Raw genomic sequence first — 22,558 nt, forward strand, 5'->3', positions numbered from 1 at the left:
CTCTCAGTGGCAAGGACTCTCAAAGAGTCTTTCTCACAACAACCACAGTTCAAAAGCATCAATTCCTTCAGTGACTCAGCTTGCTTCCGGACCAACTCCTCACATCCTACATGACTACTGGAAACCCATAGCTTTGACCTAGATGCACCTTCGGTTTGGCAAAAGTATGTCTCTGAGTATTTTTCTATTTTCGTTTTTTGTCTTACCTACGGGCGATGGTTTTTACTTCTTTTTTTTGCAGAAACGTGACGATCTTTCTTTCTCCTTTGCAGTTTGCTTCTCTTTTTATCAAAAGCCCCTGCACTCGTGCCGGGTCCTCCCTCGCCACAGCCATGCCTCTGGGTCGTTCCAGACAGCCACCAGCCCCAAGGCCATACCAGGGCATGCGGCATCGAACCCGGAACTGGGCATCTCGTTTCACTACAACTGGATCATTACAATGTATGTTTCAATGCCATTCTCCAAATCTTTCCCACCCTCTCCCTCTCCTACAAAGTCCATAAGACTGTTCTATACGTCAGTGTCTCTTTTGCTGTCTCGTATACAGGGTTATCGTTACCATCTTTCTAAATTCCATATATAGTGCGTTAGTATACTGTATTGGTGTTTTTCCTTCTGGCTTACTTCACTCTGTATAATAGGCTCCCAGTTTCATCCACCTCATTAGAACTGATTCAAATGTATTCTTTTTAATGGCTGAGCTAGTACTCCATCTGTGTATATGTACCCACTGCTTTCTTATCCATTCATCTGCGATGGACATCTAGGTTGCTTCCATGTCCTGGCTATTATAAACAGTGTGCTGCGATGAACATTGGGGTACACGTGTCTCTTTCCCTTCTGGTTTCCTCAGTGTGTATGCCCAGCAGTGGGATTGCTGGATCATAAGGCAGTTCTATTTCCAGTTTTTTAGGAATCTCCACACTGTTCTCCATAGTGGCTGTACTAGTTTGCATTCCCACCAACAATGTAAGAGGGTTCCCTTTTCTCCACACCCTCTCCAGCATTTATTATTTGTAGACTTTTGTATCACAGCCATTCTGACTGGTGTGAAATGGTACCTCATAGTGGTTCTTGGATTTGCATTTCTCTGATAATGAGTGATGTTGAGCATCTTTTCATGTGTTTGTTAGCCATCTGTATGTCTTCTTTGGAGAAATGTCTATTTAGATCTTTGGCGCATTTTTTTGATCGGGTCATTTATTTTTCTGGAGGTTGAGCTGTAGGAGTTGCTTGTATATTTTAGATTTAGTTGTTTGTCAGTTGCTTCATTTGCTATTATTTTCTCCCATTCTGAAGGCTGTCTTTTCACCTTGCTAATAGTTTCCTTTGATGTGCAGAAGCTTTTAAGTTTAATTAGGTCCCATTTGTTTATTTTTGCTTTTATTTCCAATATTCTGGGAGGTGGGTCATAGAGGATCCTGCTGTGATGTATGTCAGAGAGTGTTTTGCCTATGTTCTCCTCTAGGAGTTTTATAGTTTCTGGTCTTACGTTGAGATCATTAATCCATTTTGAGTTTATTTTTGTATATGGTGTTAGAAAGTGTTCTAGTTTCATTCTTTTACAAGTGGTTGACTTTTTAATATGCTGTCTCTGTTGGTCATAACTTTCCTTCTAAGGAGTAAGCGTCTTTTAATTTCATGGCTGCAGTCACCATCTGCAGTGATTTTGGAGCCCCCAAAAATAAAGTCTGACACTTTCCACTGTTTCCCATCTATTTCGCGTGAAGTGATGGGACCAGATGCCATGATCTTCATTTTCTGAATGTTGAGTTGTAAGCCAGCTTTTTCACTCTCCTCTTTCACTTTCATCAAGAGTCTCTTTAGTCCTTCTTTACTTTCTGCCATAAGGGTGGTGTCATCTGCGTATCTGAGGTTAGTGATATTTCTCCAGGCAATCTTGATTCTGGCTTGTGTTTCATCCAGCCTGGCATTTCACTGATGTACTCTGCCTGTAAGTTAAATAAGCAGGGTGACAATATAAGGCCCTGACATACTCCTTTCTCAATTTTGAACCAGTCTGTTCCATGTCCTGTTCTAATTGTTGCCTCTTGAACTGCATGCAGGTTTCTCAGGAGACACTTCAGGTGTTCTGGTATTCCCATCTCCTTAAGAATTTCCCACCATTTGCCATGATCCACACAGTCAAAGGCTTTAGTGCAGTCAGTGAAGCAGAAGTAGATATTTTTCTGGAATTATCTTGCCTTTCTATGATCCAATGGATGTGGCAATCTGATCTCTTGTTTCTCTGCCTTTTACAAATTCAGCTTGAACCTCCGGATGGTCTCGGTTCATGAAGCCTGGCTTGGAGAATTTGGAGCATTACTTTGCTAGCCTGTGGGGTGAGTGCAATTTGTTGTGGTAGTTTGAACCATTTTTGGCATTGCCTTTCTTTGGAATTGGAATGAAAACTTATCTTTTCCAGTCCTGTGGCCACTGCTGAGTTTTCCAAATTTGCTGGCATATTGAGACCAGCACTTTAGCAGCAGCATCTTTTAGGATTTGAAAGAGCTCAGCTGGAACTCCATCACCTCCACTAGCTTTATTTGCAGTGATGCTTTCTAAGGCCCACTGACTATGCACTCCAGGATGTCTGCTCTAGGTGAGTGATCACACCATCATGGCTATTAGAGTCACTAAGATCTTTTTTGGTATAGTTCTTCTGTGTATTCTTGCCAACTCCTCTTAATATCTTCTGCTTCTGTCAGGCCCATACCATTTCTGTGCTTTATTGTGCCCATCTTTGCATGACATGTTCCCTTGATAGCTCTAATTTCCTGAAGATTTCTATTTTTTCCCATTATGATTTTCCTCTATTTTTTTGCATTGATCACCTAGGAAGCCTTTCCTATCTCCCTTGCTATACTTTGGAGCTCTGCATTCAGATGGATATATCTTTCCTTTTTTTTCTTTGCCTTTTGCTTCTCTTCTTTTCTCAGCTGTTTGTAAGAAGTGACCATGTTCCTGTAGAACTATGGATGGAAGTTCATAACATTGTACAGGAGGCAGTGGTCAAAACCATCCCCAAGAAAACTATTTTTAGGACTTGGCTTAACTCCTGTTATATGGATTAACCATTTTAGTATTCTCAGCAATATTCACTAACTTCTACCCCCAGTTTATAAAGAGGCTACTTGACATACTGTGGGTAAAATGTTACTTTTCTAAAAATCACATATGGAACAAATGTTTGATGCAGGGCTTCAAAATAGATATTACTGAAAGACAAAAAAAAATTAGCTTTTCTATCCATGATTGCCATTAAAGTTTCATTTTTAATTGAAGAAGTGAAGTGAAGTCTCTCAGTCATGTCTGACTCTTTGCGACCCCATGGACAGTAGCTTACCAGGCTCTGCTGTCCATGAGATTTTCCAGGCAAGAATATTGGAGTGGGCTGCCATTTCCTTCTCCAGGGGATCTTCCCAACCCAGGGATCAAACCTGGGTCTCCTGCATTGCAGACAGACGCTTTACCATCTGAGCCACCGGGAAGCCGTTTTTAACTGAACATAGCAAAAATTCATCGTACCTGGATCAGAACTCACCTCAGTACTGTTACAGAGGTCTTCTCTCTTGTTCAGTAAGTCACTCTGTTAAATTCAGTTCAGAGTTTAGGTGCTCACTTCCTGGTGGCAAACACCTTCAAGTCTCCACAGTCCAGTCAATTCCAAAGGCAACAGCTCTGGGCTCTGGAGAAGAATGAGCTTGGATCTTTGCTGGATGCCTTATATATCCTCTGAAGACCAGGTCCACTTCCTCAAAGTGATAGTGTTATCAACCCTGCACAAAGGTGCAGTAGCACGAGATTAGATTTGTCAAGAATTGTAAACACATCTAGATGCCAAGGATTGAAGTCAAACCTTCCAAAATTTACTTAATCCAAACACCATAATCTAATCTCAGGTAAAGAATCACAGGTTGAGTTCACACTTCCAATCCATGAAGTCTGGTTAATAAATGAACTCTTTAATTATAAATTTCATATCTCCATTTACAGAAGTTTATTATAGTCCTAATTGAAGTGACCCACTAGTTTTGGTTACCTGTCTGAATTTGCCTGAATTACTCCCTGGATATTCCTTCAGGAAGAGGAGTTCTTCACATTCTGTCTTTCAACCCAGAACAGTCAAGCTCCCCAATAATACCACTTACTACTCTTGCCTTCTGCTGTTTGATGGATGTGTTCAGCCCCTTCAGAACTAAAGCCTCTTAAATGTTATTCTTTTCATTCAGTTTTCTGTGAAATTCTTCCCTCCGAGGCTCGTTTTGGTTACACACTATTGTTTTGCTCTGGTTAGAACTGCAAACAGAATAGTGGATAGTGGTTATTCTCTAAAGACTCTGTTCTTTTTAGTCATTCCCTGCATGTCATCTCATACCCTTTCATTATATTATTCAATATGTATCTGTATTTGAAATACTGATGCTAGGTTGTGAAGTTAAGGATTATTGCATAGTTGTACAGTGCAAGATAGACTAAAAAAATCATAGAAAATCTGTGAAAGAAATGTGATACTGTCTATGAAGTTTGGACAACTATCTTTTAAGATTTTGTTTATTTTGACTCTGCTTCCATGCTATCCCTCAAAACATTTTCATATTTAATCAAAGATGGGTCATGGTGCTCCACTCAGAGAAAGATACTGGACGGGAAAATTTCTTTACTTATTTGTAATTTCTTTGAAATATAAAGTTGATGTAAAATACTGTATTAGTCTCAGGTGTATAGCAAAGTGAATTATATATATATATCTCACCATCCATTTTCCATACTGTTCATGAGGTTCTTGAGGCCGAGAACACTGAAGTGGTTTGCCATTCCCTTCTCTAGTGCAACACGTTTTGTCAGAACTCTCCACCATGACTCGTCCATCTTTGGTGGCCCTGCAAGGTATGACTCATAGCTTCCTTGAATTACACAAGCCTGTGATCTATGCAATCAGTGCAAGAAGGCAAAGTGCTTGTCCAAGGAGACCTTACAAATAGCTGGGGAAATGAGAAGCAAACACAATAGAGAAAGGGAAAGAGATACCCAACTGAATGCAGAGTTCCAGAGAATAGCAAGGAAAGGTAAGAAGTGAAAAGAAATAGAGGAAAATAGGAAAGACTAGAGATCTCTTAAAGGTAATTGGGGATACCAAGGGAACACTTCTTGCCAGGATGGACACAAAGGACAGAAATATCAAGGGCATAACCAAAGCAGAGAGATTAAGGAGCAGTGGCAAGAATACACAGAACAACTATACTAAAAATGTCTTAATGACCTGGATCACCACAATGGTGGGGTCACTCACCTAGAGCCAGACGTTTTAGAGTGTGGAAAAAATGGGCCTTAAGAGATAGGAACAAAGCTAGTGGAGGTGATGGAATTCAGGCTGAGCTATTTAAAATCATTAAAGATGGTGAAAGTGCTGCACTCAATATGCCAGCAAATTTGGAAAATCTATGGTGGTCATGGGACTGGAAAGGGTCAGTTTTCCTTCTAGTCTGAAAAAAAAGAAATGGCAAAGAATGTTCAGACTACTGTGCAACTGTAATCATTTCATATGTTAGCAAGATTATGCTAAAATCCTTCAGTTAGTCTTTGGCAGTTTGTGAACAGAGAACTTCCAGATGTGCAAGCTGCATTTAGAAAAAGCACCCCATTCCAGTACTCTTGCCTGGAAAATCCCATGGACTGAGGAGCCTAGTAGGCTGCAGTCCATGGGGTCGCTAGGAGTCAGATATGACTGAGCGACTTCACTTTCACTTTTCACTTTCATGCATTGGAGAAGGTAATGGCAACCCACTCCAATGTTCTTGCCTGGAGAATCCCAGGGACAGGGGAGCCTGGTGGGCTGCTATCTATGGGGTCGCACAGAGTCTGACATGACTGAAGCAACTTAGCAGCAGCAGCAGCAGCAGCAGAAGCAGCAGCAGCAGCAGAGGAATCAGAGATCCAATTGACAACATCTGTTGGATTATAGGATAAGTAAGAAAATTCCAAAAAAGAATTACATCTGCTTCATTGACTACTCTAAAGCCTTTGACTATGTGAATCAAATAAAACTGTGAAAATTCTTAAAGAGATGGGAATGCCAGACTGACTTACCTGTTTTCTAAAAAGACTGTATGCAGGAAAGGAAGCAAGAATTGTAACCAGACTAGGAACATGAGAGTGGTTCAAGATTGGGAAAGGAGGATGTCACCCTGCTTCTTTAACTTATATGCAGAGTACATCATGTCAAATGCCATGCTGAATGACTCACAAGTAGAGTCAAGATTGCTGGCAGAAATATCAGCAACCTCAGATATATAGATGATACCACTTTTACAGCAGAAAGCAAATAGGAACTTAAAAGCCTCTTGATGAGGATGAAATAGGAGAGTGAAAAAGCTGGCTTAAAACTCATCATTCAAAAAACGAAATCCTGGCATCCGGTTCCATCACTTCATGGCAAATAGATGGGGGAAAATGGAACCTGTGACACATTTTATTTTCTTGGGCTCCAAAATCTCTGCAGCCAATAACTATAGCCACGAAATTGGAAGCCACTTGCTCCTTGGAAGAAAAGCTATGACCAACCTAGACATTGTATTAAAAAGCAGACACATCACTTTGCCAACAAAGGTCCCTATAGGAAAATCTATGATTTTTCCAGTAGTCATGTTAGAGTTGGATCATAAAGGCTGAGTGCCAAAGAGTTGGTGCTTTCAAGCTGTGGTGCTGGAGAAGACTCTTGAGAGTTCCTTGGACAGCAAGGAGATCAAACCAGTCAATCCTGAAGGAAATCAACCCTGAATATTCACTGGAAGAACTGAAGCTGAAACTCCAGTACTTTGCCCACCTGATACAAAGATCTAGCTCATTTGAAGAGACCTTAATGCAGGGAAAGATTGAAGGCAAGAGATGGGGGTGACAGGGGATGACACGGTTGAATGGCATCACTGAGTCAATGAATATGAGTTTGAGCAAACTTCTGGAGATAGTGAAGGACAAGGAAGCATGGCATGCTGCAGTTCATGGGGTTGCAAAGAGTTGGACAAAACTTATTTCCTGAATAACAATAATAACTCTTTTTTAAGATTATTTTTTATACACATCATTCCCAAGTCTTCACTTGAGTTCCCTGTGCTATACAGTCAGTTCAGTTCAGTTCAGTCGCTCTGTCATGTCCGACTCTTTGTGACCCCATGAATCACAGCACGCCAGGCTTCCCTGTCCGTCACCAACTCCCACAGTTCACTCAGACTCACATCCATCGAGTCAGTGATGCCATCCAGCCATCTCATCCTCTGTCGTCCCCTTCTCCTCCTGCCCCCAATCCCTCCCAGCATCAGAGTCTTTTCCAATAAGTAAGTCAACTCTTCCCATGAAGTGGCCAAAGTACTGGAGTTTCAGGTTTAGCATCATCCCTTCCAAAGAAATCCCAGGGCTGATCTTCTTCAGAATGGACTGGTTGGATCTCCTTGCAGTCCATGGGACTCTCAAGAGTCTTCTCCAACACCACAGTTCAAAAGCATCAATTCTTCAGTGCTCAGCCTTCTTCACAGTCCAACTCTCACATCCATACATGATCACAGGAAAAATCATAGCTTTAACTAGACGAACCTTTGTTGGCAAAGTTATGTCTCTGCTTTTGAATATGCTATCTAGGTTTGTCATAGCTTTCCTTCCAAGGAGTAAGCGTCTTTTAATTTCATGGCTGCAGTCACCATCTGCAGTGATTTTGGAGCCCAGAAAAATAAAGTCTGACACTGTTTCCACTGTTTCCCCATCTATTTCCTATGAAATAGGTCCCATCTGATCATGGGACCAGATGCCATGATCTTCGTTTTCTGAATGTTGAGCTTTAAGCCAACTTTTTCACTCTCCGCTTTCATTTTCATCAAGAGGCTTTTTAGTTCCTCTTCACTTTTTGCCATAAGGGTGGTGTCATCTGCATATCTGAGGTTATTGATATTTCTTCCTGCAATCTTGATTCCAGCTTGTGTTTCTTCCAGTCCAGCATTTCTCATGATGTACTCTGCATATAGGTTAAAGAAGCAAGGTGATAATATACAGCCTTGACGTACTCTTTTCCTATTTGGAACCAATCTGTTGTTTCATGTCCAGTTCTAACTGTTGCTTCCTGACCTGCATACAGATTTCTCAAGAGGCATGGATACATATCCATTAACTGCTATCACTGGCAGAAGGATAAGGAGGGTTGTTTTACGTGGAATATGAACAAGACTCTGTGGCAGAGGATTGTGTCAGAAATGGATGAGAGCTGAATCCCTGATGGAAAAGCTGTGTCTGACAGTATCCTGACTGTCAGGAGGGCACTGATTACCCAGCATCCTCTTTCCATTGCATGCAATACATCACCTGTCCTGCTCTATACAGTAACATGTTGCTATGAGTGGGAAGTAAGTCTCATGCCCCTTGATACTGTCTGTGGTTTTTAAAAGGCACTCTTAGAGCCCACAGCAACATAATGTTCTTTCTTTTTTCTTTTCTCTTTCAGAAACATGAGTTCCAAAAGCCTCTGGAATGAAGTCACCTGTTCCATGGGTGTGAAGTGTTTCATAGACCTGGTCACGCTGGGCTGTGGGCACAGGTTCTGCATGCTGTGTCTCTGTCTCTACTTGGAGGAAGGCCAACGGCCTCCTTGCTACCCTATGTGCAGGGAAACACCCCATCAACTGAACCTGAAAGCCAACACCAATTTGAGGAAACTGGTACTTCTTGCCAGACAGAAAGGACCTTGTGACTTACCACATCCTGAAGAAGAGATATGTGAAATATACAGATATACCAAGAACTTCTTCTGTAGAGTCACCAAGGATGTGCATTGTTCACTCTGCTGTATGTCTGAGCAGCAGGGCACTCCCAGGCATGGTTCCCTTCAGTGTACGGCTGAGGAATACCAGGTAATCAAGGGCTAAGAGGGAAGTTTGAATCTGGGGGACTTTCTGTCTGCGAGTGAATGCTAAAGAAAATGAAGATAGCTTCCTTGGTGGCTCAGACAGTAAAAGCATCTGCCTACAATGTGGGAGACCCGGGTTTGATCCCTGGGTTGGGAAGATCCCCCTGAGAAGGAAATGGCAACCCATTCCAGTACTCTGGCCTTGAAAATCCCATGGACGGAGATGCATGGTAGGCTATTGTCTGTGGGGTCACAAAGAGTCGGATATGACTCACTGACTTCACTTTCACTTCACTTTCATTCTTCACTCATGTCAAAAATAAAGCAGAGACTAAGTAGCATTGTGGCCCAGGTCCTAGGATAAACTATTTAAGAAAGGACATCCTCAATCTTAAGCAGTTAAGGTTTTACATTATAAATTCTTACAATTCAAGCTGATGGTGAGGATGAGGTTAATTGTGTTTGGATTTGTGCTAAGTCTGTGTGAGACCAAGGTGGGCAAACTTGCTAATTTCAGTGAGCCTTGTGCCCTGCACGTGCATAGTGATTACTGTGTGTGAGTGCAATAGTCTAATCTAAGAGAGTCTAATCAGAAACCCTGCCTTTTAGCTAGAAGAACAGAGTAGTAGGAGATGAGAACTAGCAGCAGGACAACTGAAATCTGAGATGGAATTTGCATGATAAAAATTGGCGAGGTGAAATAAAGTTCGAGAGCCAGTTTTCTCTATGGAGAAGCACCCTTTTCAACGTTTTCTCTCTTCTCTAGTTATAAACATCCTACACAGTAGCCTTGTTTTTTAGTCACTCAGGCAGTCTGACTGTTTTGCAACTCTCTTGACTGAGCCTGCCAGGCATTTCTGTCTATGGTATTTCCCAGACAAGAGTATGAGAATGAGTGTGTCCTTCTCCAGGGGATCTTCTCTACCCAGGGCTTAAACCTGCATCCCCTACATTGTCAGATGGATCCTTTACCACTGAGCCACCAGGGAAGCCCACACAGTAGATACTTGGGCTTCAAAGTGAAAGAAAATGGACACTGTCCCTTCTCCAGCGATCACCTGTTATTCTCTGCTATCCTTCTTACTCTAGGATCTGAAAAATTTCACTACCAACTTCTCTGATAATCAAACTGTTGGTTCTTTTGCAGCAAAAGCTTCTGAACATAATGAGGTCTGTGTGGGAAAAGATACAAGAAAATAAAATAAATCTGAACAGAGAAACCAACAAAATCAAAACATGGGATGTAAGCACGAAATTCTATTTCATTCAGCACAAACGTGGGACACATGATGTTTACTCTAAACCTATGTTTGAACTAAATATTCTAATGTTCATGTTTCAATATGGGTGGCCAACCAATTACAAAAGGCTTTCCTGTAATCATGTGGAACGGAGTTAGGATTTCTTTCTAAAATCAAAATATCAAGCTGAAAGATCTTACTTCCTAGCTAACACCATAACATACCAACGGTTATAGAAAAATCACAGTCATAATTTGTCAATGAGATAAACCCAGGGCTTCTCACAGGGAAATTTTTTGAAACTTCAGGAAGACAGCTCTAACTATTTGGATAGAAAAGGACAAATTGAAGTTGGAAATATATGCGGGTGCCAGGCAGCTAAACATGTGAGAGTTGAAGACTATAAACTAGAGGAATCATGTGAATATTGAGATTCTACAGAGTTCATGTAGGTTGACACATGTATTTCATTAGAGACGCAGAGCTGAGAGATATGGCTGGAAATGGAGGATAGATGAGATTCAAACGTGACCTAAATTCATCGCAGAGAAATTTGGATCTATCATTTGTTGATTCAAAAACGTGAATTGAGCACCCTACATAAAAGTGGTGAAATAGCAGTATATCTAGATTCTCGAGTAAGTAAACATTTAATGATGTGAAATATATAAACGAGCAATATTAAAAGACACTTCTCACCACCATAAAGAAAATTTAAATTGGGCTGTGTGAATGACAAGGAGATATAACAAAATTATCTCAATTATTCAAAGATGATATACTTAAAGTTATAGTTTACAATGTTTGTTCTTTGAAACATTGAGTTGCAGATATGTCATGATAACTGTTCTAAGCCAGTGTAGAAATAGATGAAAGGAACAGATTTCCTTGTACTTACAGATCAAATGGAGTAATGGAGAGAGTCAATTGACAATTCTATACATAACATTTGTGGCACGATCCATTGTGGTAAGTACTTTTGAGAATAACAGCAAGAAAGCTAAGTAATAAAATTTTGTAATTTTGTTTTAAAAATTAATTTTGACAAAATTGAATTTTACATATGATCAGAAAAGATTTACTAAGCAAGATCACGTTTCGGCAGAGATTTGCTTGAGGGTAGAAGTCAGGGCAGGGGGCTTTCTGTGGAAGGAGGTTTTTTAGGGAGAGAGAACTAAATCAACATGTCTCAAACTAAACTTACTCTTTTCCCACAACACACCTGCCATTGTTTACTCTATCGTGTCAACCTTGATATAAAGGGAAATGAGAGAGCTTAGAGACATTGGAAGCCAGATCTGAAAGTTGAGAAATTCTTAAAGGAAAGTTTAGGAAATAATTACCCACAGATAAGGAGAAATGATAGAATTCAAGAGATATTCTTGATGGTAGAGAAATGTCAAAAAACAGGAAGCACTTGATGTGTAATGTTAAGAGGATAAAATTTAAAACCTGAGACCTAGTTTCTGCTCTGAAGGTGGGGCATCATTGAGGATAGAAACAAGGAGGAAGTGTGATTTGTGTTAAGAAAATATTAGAGTTTGAGACTGTGAAACTGAGTTTCTGGCAGGTATTCTAACACAAATAGGTAGTATGCAACTGGGTGAACGAGGATGGACCTTGTGTGGAAGACTTGGTCTGGACAGGAACATTTCACAGTTTTCTGCATATTCTAGGCATAAGATGGAGATCACAGTAGTGTTTTAAGGATGAAAAGAAAAACATTTTTACATCAGGAGATAACTGGAGGAATCTCTGTATTAACGGGTGGTCAATCAGGGAAAGAAGAACTGGTTAAAGTAGACTGATAGAGGGAAACAAGAGAAGGGGGTTTGTTTGAAGCTCAAGGTGTATAGGTTTAATAAAGGAAGGATTGGGGTAACAGGAAGAAGTTCTTAGAAACACGCAGAGTAAAAACTATGGGGACTCAGCAAAGGAGGTTCCTGATAAGAGGAATGTGGTTACATTAATAAAGATTGAGTTCCACAAATGAGTACTGTGAACATACACTCATGATCAAAAAATCTGCCCACTGAAAGTAAAGGCAATACAAGAGAGAATCCAGTGAAGACTTTGGTCAATGGTATATGTCTTGTTTTTCTTAAGTATGAATCATTTTTAAAGTTTAAAGGAAAGAAGGAAAATAGACAGTGGGGAAAAAAAAAAAAAAAGGAGATGATGGGAATTAAGACTAGAAGGTAGTTGTCTGTTGACTGGTGTCTCTTAGGATAGGGTGGAAGCCAGTTAAGGTGTGGAGTGTTCAGCATCAGACAGGGAAGTCAAGCTACACTCATGTGCATGAGGTTCTGCTTTGCATGCAGTTTGTGGACCCGAAAGTAAATAGTTTACAAAGATGTTATCTAGTTCTCTGAATATTTGCTATTATTTCTTTATAGCAAAGAGTCAGTCTACAGGCAAATATGTGAGGGTAAGATAGACTCAGTAGTTTTAGTCATTAGTGTACCCCATATATTATATAAAACAATTATTAAATCACAAATTCACATTTTTAAGAAGTGTGGATATTTGTGGCAGTGTTTAGAGTCAAAATGTTGATTTCAGGTTCAATGAAATAAAAAGCAACTGTGTGTTAAGTAGTTTCAGTCGTGTTCGACTTTGTGCCATCCTATGGACTATGTGGCCTGCCAGGCTCCTCTGTCCATTGGGATTCTCTAGGCAAGAATACTGGAGTGAGTTGCCATGCCCTCCTCCAGGGGACCATCCCCACTCAGGGATTGAACCTGTGTCTCTTACATCTCCTGTATGGCAGGCAGCTTCTTTACCACTAGAGCCACCTGGAAATGCTCCCCTCACCCCTAAAAAAAGGATTCCTAGATATTTTTTTTAATGAACATACCCAAATTTCTAAATGTTGGAAGATAAATAGTGGGTAACAGTCATGGATGTGACCTGATTAATTCATTGTCACCCCAGAGCTATGTGAGTATGTGGAAGAAGATAAAACACACTGAATATTGGAAGGTGTTTCACTTAGTCTACCATGAAGAGAAGCATCATTTAGAGAAAACAGAAGAGGAAAGTGAGGAGATTTTTCAACAACTCAAAGAAAGTCAACACAATATGGACCTGAAGCAGAAACTTTGAGGGCAGATATATGAGGAGCTCAAGGAATTGTGCCATAAGCCAGACATGGAGCTGATCCAGGTAAGGACAGAGAACTGGAGAGTCATGGTGTTCCCTGGATAATACCCACCTCTTCTTTGCCTTCCATCTAGTGTCTGAAATCATGTTTTCTGTTGCTGTGATAAGAGTTTTATCAGTCCAAGTAATGCTAATGACCAAGAGCCTTTTTGGCCAAACACAAGAACTGCAAAGCTTCATGGAGAAGTAGGCAAGAAATCGAGAATAATTCTTCTTAAATTCTCCTAATATACATTTGATTACTGAACAACTGCCTCAGAGAAGGTGTTAAAAGATGTATGGATTGGTACCTGGACCTGCAATAATGAGACATTTGGGAATCCCTATAACTCGTTTCCCCTCCTGTTTCTGTGTGCTGCTGCTGCTAAGCTGTTGCTAAGTCACTTCAGTCATGTCCGACTCTGTGTGACCCCATAGACAGCAGCCCACCAGGCTCCCCGGTCCCTGGGATTCTCCAGGCAAGAGTACCGGAGTGGGGTGCCATTGCCTTCTCCGCTGTTTCTGTGTACATGATACAATTTGCTGAAATTTGGGCTAACGCAACCTTGGAAATGAGCAACTAAATCTTCACTGTGAATCTTGTGAAGTGTATTAACACGTTATTTTTGTTGTTTCTCTCTGTACAGCATTATGAAAACATGTCCAAAAGGTAAATTGCCCTCATTTTCAGGTTTTGGTAATTGTGACTGTGATCAGTCAGTTGATGTTAAAATGGGAGCATGAGTTATCAGGACACTAAAACCTCTTTCTGGGTGTATTTAGATTCCCCTTTCTCCAAAGGTAGAGTTTTGTGTGTTGCTTTACCCAGGGTGGAGCTGGGCAGGGGAATTACTTGCAGGATTTTGTGCAAAGATCTCATGACAACAACTACCATTGCTGATTTTAATTTTTAGAAAAAGAAAAACACCGAGGGAATGTACCCAAAGTCATGACAGAATAATGTGGAAGAAGTAAGGATTGCATAGAAACCTAATGTGGAATCAGGGAGAGAATGGGCCAACAGAGGATCATCTGGGTGCAGGGTTTCCATGTTTAGCACATGGGGAGTTGAAAACGAAAGACTCTATGATGCGGTTAGGAAAACTGGGTCCCAAGAATTGGGATTGCCACCCAGGCTAATCTCCTCAACCACTAGCTGTGGTTGTACAGACACTGAGCATTTCTGTGATGACTAGAGTGTATTAAAAGTCAGAGTGCCCCTCTTGAACGTCCTTCATTTCAAGTCATTTTGTGTCGCCCTGAGATTGGCTGCGAGGAATCAGATATGGTCACGACTGATTTGAATTGCATGCTAGGATTTCAGTGTTAGCAAATGGGATAGAATTTTGTTTGATTTTCATATAATAAATTGGTCACATTCTCTAAGTTGGGGAATTACTTTTATGGCCCTGGAATCTAATTATGAAGATTTAACGGAAATCCACAGAAGTGTGTAGACATAATTATTGTGATGAAAATATGAGCTCCAAAAGAGTAATGAAGTGTCCTTTCTTGCAGGGGTGAGTCAGTGCAGCTGCACATGTTCCGGCCTGTAGTCCCACAGCTCACTGCGTGGCCCATCCCTGGACTCATAGACTGGCTCAACCAATTCCAAGGAACAGGCAGCCTTCTGTTGAGGGTGGTATACACTGGCCTCTGTTACTGTCCTATGGGTTACCTTTCCCCATTGTCCAATCTGTGGACTATGCTGGAAATTTTAATATCCACATTTACCCTTATAGGAGAATATTGTATATGGAATAAAACTAAATGGCATCTGGAAAAAAGACATTTATAATGAGTGGTAGTAAGCTATCTTCCCTGGTGGTTCAGACAGAAAGCGTCTGCCTGCAAGGAAGAAAATATAGGTTTGATCCCTGGGTTGTGAAGATGCCCTGGAGGAGGACATGGCAACCCACTCCAGTGTTCTTGCCTTGAGAATCCCCATGGACAGAGGAGCTGGCATGCTACAGCCCATGGGGTAGCAAAAAGTAAGACGTGATTGAGTGACTAAGCACAACACGGTAAGCCATCTGGGGGGTAAACAACAGGAAAAGACAATTGACACTTGCGGCAGACTGAGGTATAGTGTTGACTTTTCACATGAAGCATGTACTCTGCAAGTACATTCAGCACATCCCAAGTTTTAGGTAACGGAGGTTATCAATGGTTGTGTGATGCTTAGAGAGTTTTAAGCTGGTTTATAAAACTCTTTGTAGGTTAATTACTTTACAATATTGTATTGGTTTTCCCATACATCAACATGAATCCGCCACGGGTATACACGTGTTCCCCATCCTGAACCCCTCTCCCACCTCCCTCCCTGTACCATCCCTCTGGGTAAACTCCAATTAAAATAAATAAATTTATATTTAAAAAAATAAACTCTTTGTAATAAATACAAAGCATACTTCACTCACATCATACAAAAATCCTCTCTATGGTCAAGTTTATTATAAACATAAAAGGAATGCTCAAAATTCTCCAAGCCATGCTTCAGCAATATGTGAACCGTGAACTTCCTGATGTTCAAGCTGGTTTTAGAAAAGGCAGAGGAATCAGAGATCAAATTGCCAACATCAGCTGGATCATGGAAAAAGCAAGAGAGTGCCAGAAAAACATCTATTTCTGCTTTATTGACTATGCCAACGCCTTTGACTGTGTGGATCACAATAAACTGTGGAAAATTCTGAAACAGATGGGAATACCAGACCACCTGACGTGCCTCTTGAGAAATTTGTATGCAGGTCAGGAAGCAACACTTAGGACTGGACATGGAACAACAGACTAGTTCCAAATAGGGATAGGAGTATGTAAAGGCTGTATATTGTCACCCTGCTTATTTAACTTATATGCAGAGTCCATATTGAGAAATGCTGGACTGGAAGAAACACAAACTGGAATCAAGACTGCCGGGAGAAATGTCAATAACCTCAGATACGCAGATGACACCACCCTTATGACAGAAAGTGAAGAGGAACTCAAAAGCCTCTTGATGAAAGTGAAAGTGGAGAGTGAAAAAGTTGGCTTAAAGCTCAACATTCAGAAAACGAAGATCATGGCATGCAGTCCCACCACTTCATGGGAAATAGATGGGGAAACAGTGGAAACACTGTCAGACTTTATTTTGGGGGGCTCCAAAATCACTTCAGATGGTGACTGTAGCCATGAAATTAAAAGACACTTACTCCTTGGAAGGAAAGTTATGACCAACCTAGATAGCATATTCAAAAGCAGAGACGTTACTTTGCCAACAAAGATTCGTCTCGTCAAGGCTATGGTTTTTCCTGTGGTCATGTATGGATGTGAGAGTTGGACTGTGAAGAAGGCTGAGCACCAAAGAATTGATGCTTTTGAACTGTGCTGTTGGAGAAAACCCTTGCAAGTCTCTTGGACTTCGAGGAGATCCAACCAGTCCATTCTGAAGGAGATCAGCCCTGGGATTTCTTTGGAAGGAATGATGCTAAAGCTGAAACTCCAGTACTTTTGCCACCTCATGCGAAGAGTTGACTCATTGGAAAAGACTGATGGTGGGAGGGATTGGGGGCAGGAGGAGAAGGGGACGACAGAAGATGAGATGGCTGGATGGCATCACTGACTCGATGGATGTGAGTCTGGTGAACTCCGGGAGTTGGTGATGGACAGGGAGGCCTGGCCTGCTGCGATTCATGGGGTCGCAAAGAGTTGGACTCGACTGAGCGACTGATGTGATCTGATACACAACACTGGCAAAGTAAGCTGACCACTTCTTTTGTCAAAAGAGTTTTCCCTTTTCTTTTTAAGGTGTGCTGACAGAAAATTCTCAGAAAGAAACCACTTCAAAAATACAAGGTTTTGTTTCATTTTAATTTTTGATGCTGTAGGGGAAATTTTGTTGTCAGGAAAAGTGATCAGAATTTTATTACTATTATTTTTATTAGTGTGTATTTTCCATGGAGATAGCAAGCAACTTTTGTTTCTGACAGTGAAGTTTTAATTAATTGCCAATTTCAAGTGTTCCATGGAAAATAATGACCAAAACATAGCAATAGGTCTCACAGACAGAAATTATGACTTCTCCCATTTGGTCTGGCTCAATTCGTCTTCTCATGAAGACAGACCTATAGATCTTGGATTGCAAAAGATTTCTCAAGTTCTCTTGCTGTTCTTCCTCCAATTTCTAGTTATATGTTAGGAAACTCAGACACTCTATAGAGCTCATGTCCATCAGGAATTTATAACACTAGTTGCTAATGTAACTTTTCCTTCTTCCTTCAGTGTACATTGGGTTAGATAATGAAAGAGTCACTCGTCATGTCCCTGTGTTTGAAGATCTGAGACGTGTTCAGGCTGGTCCTGATGGTCCTGGGGTTGACTACACTCCACCAAATCTAAATATTTTCTTGCCTAGGGAGCTGAGTCATTCACTTCCGGTCAGCACTACTGGGAGATGGATATGGCGGGCTGTTGCAACTGGGCCATTTGATTTTGAAATCATTCTTGGGCAAGAGACAGTGACATGGTCCTTGACTCAGAGGGAATTTTTCTACTTCTCTGTATCAGAGAGAACAGTCAGTGCAGTTTCTTTACCGCCTCCCCACTGTCACATCAATATGTCAGAAAGACTCTAGGCTGTGTGGGGGTGTTCCTGGATTATGACGGTGGTGTTGTGAACTCTGTGAATGTGGCCAGAAGTGCCCTCATTTGTAGTTTCCTCTCCTTCTCCTTCTCTTTCCCTCTCAAACCTTTTCTGTGCTCTGGATACCCATGATCAAGGGCACTTTAGAAATTTGAAAACAGGTATCAGAAATGTCAATAAGTGGCATCACTAATTTGTGTCTGTATGATTTTCTATAATTTCACCTTCCTTTATGAAATGTATTGATTTATTTTTAAAGGGTTGATATGTTAACTATAAATTTGTATAAATATTTAAATAAAAATGATATATCTTGGATACTGTACGCTCATTATTCTACATCTTCTCTGGTCCTTTAATTTCTAAGGTAATTGGATGTCAAAAAACACCTTGCTCTGTTTACCCAGCTTAGTGGGATAAGGCAGAATTGGAGTTCTCTTTTCCCTGCTCATATTACTTCATCAAGTCTCAGTTTTAAAATTTCTTTTTCATGATGTTATTTGTAAACCTTCTGAACTAGATGACAGCATCTTGTTGGGCTGACTCAGAGCATCTTACATATTTCTTTGTAAAATTCATGACCTAATATTGGTAATCCCACCTAGTTTCCCCTCTGTTAGAAGGTTTGTGTCTGCAACATGTACAGATAAATCCCAAATAAATAACATGAACCTACCTGCTTGAAATAAATCTGCTTTAATAAGTTAATAGGTGTACAAACTCATAACAAAAAGATGTTTCACCAATGTTAAAAGGCTTATTATACATTTAGTTAAGTCTCTCAGTCATGTCTGACTCTTTGTGACCCCATCAACCGCAGCATGACAGGCCTCCCTGTCCATCACCAACTCCCAGAGTTTCCTCAATATCACGTCTATTGAGTGGGTGATGACATCCAACCATCTAATCCTCTGTCATCCCCTTCTCCTCCTGCCCTCAATCTTTGCCAGCACCAGGGTCTTTTCAAATGAGTTAGCTCTTCGCATCAGGTGGCCAAAGTACTGGAGTTTCAGCTTCAGCATCAGTCTTTCCAATGAACACCCAGGACTGATCTCCTTTAGGATGGACTGGTTGGATCTCCTTGCAGGCCAAGGAACTCTCAAGAGTCTTCTCCAACAGCACAGTTCAAAAGCATCAATTCTTTGGCTCTCAGCCTTCTTCACAGTCCAACTCTCACATCCATACATGACCACAGGAAAAACCATAGCCTTGGCTAGATGGTCCTTTGTTGACAAAGTAATATCTCTGCTTTTTAGTATGCTGTCTAGGTTCATCATAACTTTTCTTCCAAGGAGTAAGTGTCTTTTAATTTCATGGCTGCAGTCATCATCTGCAGTGGTTTTGGAGCCCAGAAAAATAAAGTCAGCCACTGTTTCCACTGTTTCCCCAGCTATTTGCCCTGAAGTGATGGGACCAAATGCCATGATCTTCGTTTTCTGAATGTTGAGCTTTAAGCCAACTTTTTCACTCTCTTCTTTCACTTTCATCAAGAGCTTTTTAGTTCCTCTTCACTTTCTGCCATAAGGGTGGTGTCATCTGCATATCTGAGGTTATTGATATTTCTCCTGGCAATCTTGATTCCAGCTTGTGCTTCCTCCAGCCCAGAGTTTCTCATGAGGTACTCTGCATAGAAGTTAAATAAGCAGGGTGACAACATACAGCCTTGACATACTCCTTTTCCTATTTGGAACTAGTCTGTTGTTCCATGTCCAGTTCTAACTGTTGCTTCCTGACCTGCATGAAGGTTTCTCAAGAGGCAGGTCAGGTGGTCTGGTATTCCCATCTCTTTCAGAATTTTCCACAGTTTATTGTGATCCACACAGTCAAAGGCTTTGGCATAGTCAATAAAGCAGAAATAGATGTTTTTCTGGAACTCTCTTGCTTTTTCCATGATCCAGTGGTGCTGGGGACCAGCCCCAGCTGATCCAGGGTATTCGAAGGAGAGACGGCCTAGGCGACTATTTATATGCTAATTAGAGATATAAAGAATAATAGAATGAGGATAGCTCAGTAGGAAAATTCAGTGGAGAAAAGAAGCTGAGTAGCTTGGTTTACGCGGGAGACCAATAAAACTTCAAGACAAGAAGTTTGCACCACTTACGTAGGCCGCAGGCGCCCTCTCGAATAGCGGAAGGTGCCTCACCCTAGACACCTTCTCGAGTGGGTCTTAGAAGCCCAGGCATAATTAGTAAGCGTGGTGGGTTCCGCGCTCCAGATGGAGACTCAGCTGGAAGTTAAAGGGAAGAATGACATGGGGAGACCAAGCGCTGGTGAGCAAGGCCCGTAGCTTTATTTTCAACAGGGGCTTTTATACCCTAAGTTACACATAGAGGATAATAAGGGATGCAAAGTCAGCAGTTTTTGATCCTTATCAAAAACCAGGGTTTCTTTCCTGCAAATTTATCGTATACAAATGGTTTAGGTGATTTACATCATCTTCTGGCCAGAAGGCCTACTAACATTTTATGACTCTTGACAAGGACTTATCAACAAAGACTTATTTTCTCTAAGAGTAATTATTTTAAGGTTTGGCGCCATCTTCCAAAGATAAAATTGCATTCCTATAGGGCGGATGTGTAATGGGTTTACAACAAGGGAAAGAATTTATTACCTTAAGGGTCTAAAGTTACTAACACCAAGGCCACTACTTATTTTTTCTATATACCAACTATTAATTAATACATATTCAAGGATACAATTTAGGGGATGTGAAAACTTGGCAACAAACATTGACTCATCAATGAAATCCTTTACTAGTTTATTCTGACAGTTTCTAACTCTCTGAGAGGCTCTAAGCTATTTGAATATCTTAAGCTTCCCGTGCCTCTCGAGGCTGGGAGACTGTAAACAATCATATGCATAGCTGTAGGAGTCCGGGTAAACTTGTCAGGCGAGTTAGAGAGCCATCTGAGGGGTTTGGATTTAAACACTCCTAATTGCCCAGGAACTTTATTAATTGGAGCTGTAAGTTAACTCCTTGACAGAGAGAGCGAGATGGTGGTAGGGGACAGCCCCCAGTAGAGTCAGAGGTGAGAGCACAAAGCAATAAAGTAGGCAGACTCTGGTTTTTGGGGGGAAATGCTTGAGAATATCCGGGCGGACTCCTGAGGCTCGATCCCGCCTTTGCGTATGCCGAGCCTCCTTCCTCATGACCTTTGTCACGAGTGGAATGCCTCACTGGTTCCCGGCAGAGTGGATGTTGACAATTTGATCTCTGGTTCCTCTGGCTTTTCTAAAACCAACTTGAACATCAGGAAGTTCACGGTTCACATATTGCTGAAGCGTGGCTTGGAGAATTTTAAGCATTACTTTGCTAGCATGTGAGATGAGTGCATTTGTGCGGTAGATTAAGCATTCTTTGGCATTGCCTTTCTTTGGGATTGGAATGAAAACTGACCTTTTCCAGTCCTGTGGCCATTGCTGAGTTTTCCAAATTTGCTGGCATATTGGGTGCAGCACTTTCACAGCATCATCTTTCAGGATTTGAAATAGCTCAACTGGAATTCCATCACCTCCACCAGCTTTGTTCATAGTGATGCTTCCTAAGGCCCACTTGACTTCATGTTCCAGGATGTCTGGCTTTAGATGAGTGTGAGTGATCACACCATCATGAATATCTGGGTCATGAAGATTTTTTTTTTTTTTTTTTGGTAAATTTGTTCTGTGTATTCTTGCTACATCTTCTTAATATCTTCTGCTTCTGTTAGGTCCATACCATTTCTGTCCTTTATTGAGCCCATCTTTTCATGAAATATTCCCTTGGTATCTCTAATTTTCATGAAGAGATCTCTAGTCTTTCCCATTCTATTGTTTTTCTCTACTTCTCTGCACTGATCGCTAAGAAAGGCTTTCTTATCTCTCCTTCCTATTCTTTGGAACTCTGCATTCAAATGGGTATATCTTTCCTTTTCTCCTTTACTTTTCACTTCTCTTCTTTTCACAACTATTTGTAAGGCCTCCTCAGAGGCTTTTTTTTTTTTTTTTTTCGCATTTCTTTTTCCTGGAGATGGTCTTGATCCCTCTCTTCTGCACAATGTCATGAACCTCTGTCCATAGTTCATCAGGCACTCTGTCTATCAGATCTAGTCCCTTAAATTTATTTCTCACTTCCACTGTATAATCATAAGGGATTTGATTTAGGTCATACCTGAATGGTACAGTGCTTTTCCCCTCTTTCTTCAGTTTTAGTCTGAATTTGCCAATAAAGTGTTCATGGTCTGAGCCACAGTCAGCTCCAGGTCTTGTTTTTGCTGACTGTATAGAGCTTTTCCATCTTTGTCTGCAAAGAATATCATCAATCTGATATTGTTGTTGACCATCTGGTGATGTCCATGTGTAGAGTCTTCTCTTGTGTTGTAGAAAGAGGGTTTTTGCTATGACCAGTGCATTCTCTTGGCAAAACCTCTATTAGCCTTTGCCTGCTTCATTCTGTACTCCAAGGCCAAATTTTTCTGTTACTCCGGGTGTTTCCTGACTTTCTACTTTTGCATTCCAGTCTCCTAAAATGAAAAGGACATCTTTGGGGGTATTAGTTCTAGAAGGTCTTGTAGGTCTTCATATAACCATTCAACTTCAGCTTCTTCAAGAATACTGAAGTGTTTTGCCATTCCCTTATCCAGTGGACTGCATTCTGTCAGACCTCTCCACCATGACCCGGCCTTCTTGGGT

At 41.0% G+C, this 22,558-nt stretch overlaps 1 pseudogene; it reads left to right on the forward strand.

Annotated features, from left to right (window-relative positions):
* The first annotated feature begins 272 nt into the window (after window positions 1–272).
* LOC112445682 (tripartite motif-containing protein 64-like) lies at window positions 273–18,248 on the forward strand (annotated as a pseudogene).
* The last annotated feature ends 4,310 nt before the right edge of the window (window positions 18,249–22,558 follow it).

Source organism: Bos taurus, unplaced genomic scaffold (assembly GCF_002263795.3).
Source record: "Bos taurus isolate L1 Dominette 01449 registration number 42190680 breed Hereford unplaced genomic scaffold, ARS-UCD2.0 Leftover_ScbfJmS_2439, whole genome shotgun sequence".
Classification (NCBI taxonomy): Eukaryota; Metazoa; Chordata; class Mammalia; order Artiodactyla; family Bovidae; genus Bos; species Bos taurus.